This window comes from Triticum dicoccoides, chromosome 5B (genome assembly GCF_002162155.2).
Source record: "Triticum dicoccoides isolate Atlit2015 ecotype Zavitan chromosome 5B, WEW_v2.0, whole genome shotgun sequence".
Lineage (NCBI taxonomy): Eukaryota > Viridiplantae > Streptophyta > Magnoliopsida > Poales > Poaceae > Triticum > Triticum dicoccoides.
In genome coordinates this window covers 484,353,096-484,359,292 of record NC_041389.1, presented here as the reverse complement: position 1 = coordinate 484,359,292, position 6,197 = coordinate 484,353,096, and positions in this window count along the sequence as shown.

The window sequence follows — 6,197 nt, the reverse complement described above, 5'->3', positions numbered from 1 at the left end:
CGCCCACAACAGATTTGTGTTCTACTCGTGCAATAGAGAACTACACATAGACCTAGCTCTGATACCACTATTGGGGAACGTTGCATAAAATAAAAAATTTCCTATGTTCACCAAGATCAATCTATGAGTTCATCTAGCAATGAGAGAGAGGAGTGCATCTACATACCCTTGTAGATCGCGAGCGGAAGCGTTCAAGAGAACGAGGTTGAGGGAGTCGAACTCGTCGTGATCCAAATCACCGGAGATCCTAGCGCCGAACGGACGGCACCTCCGCGTTCAACACACTTACGGTCAGCGTGATGTATCCTCCTTCTTGATCTAGCAAGGGGGAAGGAGAGGTTGATGAAGATTGAGCAGCATGACGGCGTGGTGGTGGATGCAGCAGGGATCCGGCAGGGCTTCGCCAAGCGTCTGCGGGAGGGAGAGGTGTAGCAAGGGGGAAGGGAGGCGCCAAGTTCAAGGGTGCGGCTGCCCTCCCTCCCCCCTCTTTATATAGGGACCCCAAGGGGGGCGCCGGCCCTAGGAGATTGAATCTCCAAGGGAGGGCAGCGGCCAAGGGGGGAAACTTGCCCCCCAAGGCAAGTGGAGGCGCCCCCTCCCCTAGGGTTCCCAACCCTAGGCGCAGGGGGGGCCAGGGGGGGTGCACCAGCCCACCAGGGCCTGGTTCCCCTCCCACTTCAGCCCGTGGGGCCCTCTGGGATAGGTGGCCCCACCCGGTGGACCCCCGGGACCCTTCTGGTGGTCCCGGTACAATACTGGTGAACCCCGAAACTTTTCCGATGGCCGAAACTCGACTTCCCATATATAATTCTTTACCTCTGGACCATTCCGGAACTCCTCGTGACGTCCGGGATCTCATCCGGGACTCCGAACAACTTTTGGTTTGCTGCATACTCATACCTCTACAACCCTAGCGTCACCGAACCTTAAGTGTGTAGACACTACGGGTTCGGGAGACACGTAGACATGACGAGATGGCTCTCCGGTCAATAACCAACAGCGGGATCTGGATACCCATGTTGGCTCCCACATGCTCCTCGATGATCTCATCAGATGAACCACGATGTCGAGGATTCAAGCAACCCCGTATACAATTCCCTTTGTCAATCGGTACGTTACTTGCCCGAGATTCGATCGTCGATATCCCAATACCTTGTTCAATCTCGTTACCGGCAACTCAATTTACTCGTACCGTAATGCATGATCCCGTGACCAGACACTTGGTCACTTTGAGCTCATTATGATGATGCATTACCGAGTGGGCCCAGAGATACCTCTCCGTCATACGGAGTGACAAATCCCAGTCTCGATCCGTGTAAACCCAACAGACACTTCCGGAGATACCTGTAGTGCACCTTTATAGTCACCCAGTTACGTTGTGACGTTTGGTACACCCAAAGCACTCCTACGGTATCCGGGAGTTACACGATCTCATGGTCTAAGGAAAAGATACTTGACATTGAAAAAGCTCTAGCAAACGAACTACACGATCTTGTGCTATGCTTAGGATTGGGTCTTGTCCATCACATCATTCTCCTAATGATGTGATCCCATTATCAATGACATCCAATGTCCATAGTCAGGAAACCATGACTATCTGTTGATCAACGAGCTCGTCAACTAGAGGCTCACTAGGGACATATTGTGGTCTACGTATTCACACGTGTATTACGATTTCCGGATAATACAATTATAGCATGAATAAAAGACAATTATCATGAACAAGGAAATATAGTAATAATCCTTTTATTATTGCCTCTAGGGAAAATTTCCAACACTCTGCTCCCCGAAAGGATTAATGCCATCCGCGCTTAAACCAAACCATATGTTCCTTGGGTCATGTGCAAACCCAGCCCAATATTCTCTCTCGATTTTTCTCCACTGCGACCCGTCAGCGGGTGCTCTCAACTTCCCGTCATTCTTACGGTCCTCACTATGCCATCACATCAACTTGGCATGCTCTTTGTTTCTGAACAGTCGTTTCAACCGTGGTATTATAGGAGCATACCACATCACCTTCGCAGGAACTCTCTTCCTGCGGGGCTCGCCGTCAACATCACCAGGGTCATCTCGTCTGATCTTATACCACAATGCACCGCATACTGGGCATGCATTCAAATCCTCGTACGCACCGCGGTAGAGGATGCAGACATTAGGGCATGCATGTATCTTCTGCACCTCCAATCCTAGAGGGCATACGACCTTCTTTGCTGCGTCGTACTGTCGGGCAATTCATTATCCTTTGGAAGCTTCTTCTTCAATATTTTCAGTAGCTTATCAAATATTTTGTAAGGCACATCATTCTCTGCCTTCCACTGCAGCAATTCCAGTATGGTACCCAGCTTTGTGTTGCCATCTTCGCAATTGGGGTACAACCCTTTTTTGTGTTCCTCTAACATGCGATCGAACTTCAGCTTCTCCTTTTGACTTTCGCATTGCGTCCTTGCATCGACAATGACTCGACGGAGATCATCATCGGGCACATCGTCTGGTTCCTCTTGATCTTCAGCAGCTTCCCCCGTTGTAGCATCATCGGGCACATCGTCTGGTTCCTCTTGATCTTCAGCAGCTCCCCCCGTTGCAGCATCACCGTATTCAGGGGGCACATAGTTGTCATCGTCCTCTTCTTCTTCGCCGTCTTCCATCATAACCCCTGTTTCTCCATGCCTCGTCCAAACATTATAGTGTGGCATGAAACCCTTGTAAAGCAGGTGGGTGTGAAGGATTTCCCGGTCAGAGTAAGACTTCGTATTCCCACATTTAGTGCATGGACAACACATAAAACCATTCTGCGTGTTTGCCTCAGCCACTTCGAGAAAATTATGCACGCCCTTAATGTACTCGGATGTGTGTCTGTCACCATACATCCATTGCCGGTTCATCTGAGTGCATTATATATAATTATGTGTGTCAAAAGTAAGAAAATCAGACAAATATCTACCTAAATAAGAAAATCAGACAAATATCTACCTAAAGTAAGAAAATCAGACAAGTATCAGAAAGAAGATAAGAACAAGAGGCTCACCAAGGCGGTGCCGGCGACGAGATCAGCGGGGGCGATCAACGGCGGTGAAAACAGGGACGGGGCATGACGGACCGCTAAATCCACTACTAGGAAAAGGGCTATAGATAGGATTGATACTAATGGCGCACCAGGTAAGTAGTGCGCCACTACTATATACTAATGGCGCACCTGTCGGTGATGCGCCATTAGTGTGGAAGACACTAATGGCGCACCAGACACACGGTGCGCCATTAGTATTAATTTTTTTTCCATTTTCCATACATACTAATGGCGCATGAGGTCGAAGTGCGCCATTACTAGTTCTAACTAGTAATGGCGCATCGTGCAGACAAGGCGCCATTAGTATATTTTTTTACTTTTTTGCAGAACTACTAATGGCGCACCTTGTCACAGTGCGCCATTACTAGTTTAAACTACTAATGGCGCACTTTTCCATAGTGCACCATTAGTATATATATTTCTTTTTTTTACTTTTCTGCAAAACTACTAATGACGCACCACCTGCAGGTGCGCCATTAGTAACCAGGGTTACTAATGGCGCATTTGCTGGTGGTGCGCCATTAGTAACCTGGGACCAACAAGATATTTTGGACAGCCCACATACCCACTCACTTTCCCCACTTCATTCTCTCCACCTCCTCCTCCAAGCTTGTCTCGGCTGCCTCCTCCTCCTCCCCTCATTTGCACCATAGATTCATTAAAATTAAGTGGTGAAATTACCTTTTTTGATAGGTAAGTAAAGGGAAAGCTATCTTCATGATGTAGATCTACTTTTTTTCTCCCTAGCTCGCTCCAACAATGTGCACATGCACTTTTTGTGGCCTAGCTAGATCTATGTATGTTTGTGGTGTTGCATGTGTTTGTGGTGTTGCATATATGTTTGTGTTTGCAGGTACCGGTATTTGAAATGCGATAGTTGCCAATATTTTGCCGGAATGTTGATTCATTTCTATTTCGGCGAGAATTTTGGCACTATGCATTCTTTTTGGTCCTATTTTTAGGGAAGGTCATGCCAAATTTTTTCTTGGTTCTAAAATATCGTTTTGCTCTATCCCGCAGGCCACCATGGTCCGCACGATGACCGAAGGCATCGTGAATAGGTTTTTGAGCTCCGCGAAGGCCGAGATGTTTCAAAAGAACGAGACAGAGATAAGATGTCTGTGTCGAAGATGCAAGCTGAAGAGCCTTATTGCGGATCCGGATTCCGGGCAGGTGCGGGACCACCTGCTCTTGCGTGGTTTCATGGATGGCTATCGGTGGCAAGGTGATGAAGATGACTATGAAGTCGTCCATGGGGGCCGGGCAAGAAATGAGGAAGGGCAACAAGACAAGTACCACCGCGGCGAGGGCGGGCGAGAAGACGAAGAATCTCCAGGACATGATCACGACCGTGATGCTGTACACAGTCATCATGTAGAAGATGTCGTACATGATGATGAGGAAGATCAAGACGAAGGGCATGATCATGAAGATGAAGATGCCGGAGCAGACGACGATGGAGGCTGGGTGCAGGACCCTCATATTCAAGAGCTGCTTCTCAAGCAGACGGATAACGCAAGAGCTGCCGCCCGAGAGAAAGCCAAGCTGGATCAACTAGAGATAGACGCGGTTACTCCATTGTATGAAGGATGCAAGCCCGAGGATACCCGCCTGAAAGTAACGCTCATGGCTCTGGAGATGAAGGTAAAACACAAAATGACCGACGCATGCTTCGACGAGAACATGTCATTCTGGCACGAACGTCTTCCCAAGGGGAACAAGTGCCCGACCAGTTTCGAGGAGGCGAAGAAAATCGTGTGTCCTCTGGATTTACCGCACGTGAAATACCATGTGTGCATGAACAATTGCATCATTTATCGGGACGAGCACGCGGAGTCTACCATATGTCCGGTGTGCGGCGTCACTCGATACAAGAAGAGGAAGAAAGCTCCTCGAAAATCAGTGTGGTACTTTCCGATCACTCCTCGTCTGCAGCGGTATTTTGCGGACCCTAAGGTAGCAAAGCTCCTGCGTTGGCACGCGGATAGGGAGGAGAAGAAGCGGGAAGATGACGGAAATGATCCGGAGATAAATAAAAAATACAAGATGCTAAGTCACCCTAAGGATGCGAGCCAGTGGCAAGCATTAAACTTCGAATACCCAAAATTTGGGAAGGATCCAAGGAACATCGTGCTGGGCGCGAGCACCGATGGAGTCAATCCATTTGGCAGCCAGAGAAGCACACATAGCACCTGGCCTGTGTTTGTGTGGATGTACAACCTTCCCCCCTGGTTGTGCATGAAGAGGAAGTACATTCACATGAGTATGCTAATTGAAGGGCCGAAACAACCAGGGAACAACATCAATCTGTATCTGGGGCTGCTGAAGGAGGAGCTAGACGCGCTGTGGAAAACACCAGCCAATACGTGGGACGCCGCAGAGAAAGAATATTTCCCTATGAGAGCCGCACTGCTCACGACGGTGCACGACTATCTCGGTTACGGATATCTCGTGGGGCAGGTAGTCCACGGATTTTCTGGATGCGTAAGGTGCATGGATGACACAACGTATCGCCAGCTAGATAGAGATCCCGGGTCTTTGAAAACTGTGTTCATGGGACATCGAAGGTGGCTTCGCGACGATGACCCGTGGAGGAAACGCAAGGATCTGTTCGATGGTGAAACCGAACCCCGAAAACGCCCGTGTACGAGGAGCGGCGAGGAAATAGACGAGCTGTTGAAAAATTGGAAAGACTACCCACTGCCGGGAAAGAAGCAAAAGGTACCAGAGCTGGGAAAGAAGCGAAAGGCACTAGAGCCGCTGCTGAAGGTATGGAAAACGAGGTCTGTTTTCTGGGACTTGCCGTACTGGAAGATCCACCGTGTGCCTCACAGCCTTGATGTCATGCATATCACGAAGAACATGTGCAAGAGTCTGCTTGGTACCCTGCTCAACATGCTAGAGAGGACCAAAGATGGGCCGAAAGCAAGGGAAGACTTGAAATCAATGGGCATCACGCAGGAGCTTCACGCTAATGATGATGATGATGATGATGATGAGGCGAAGCAGGACACAGAAAGTCGTCGCAAAGGAAAAAAGGCCAAGAAGACCGGAAATGACTACCCTCCCGCGTGCTTCACTCTAAGTCAGGAGGAGATCGAGCAGTTTTTCACCTGCCTCCTAGGAGTAAAAC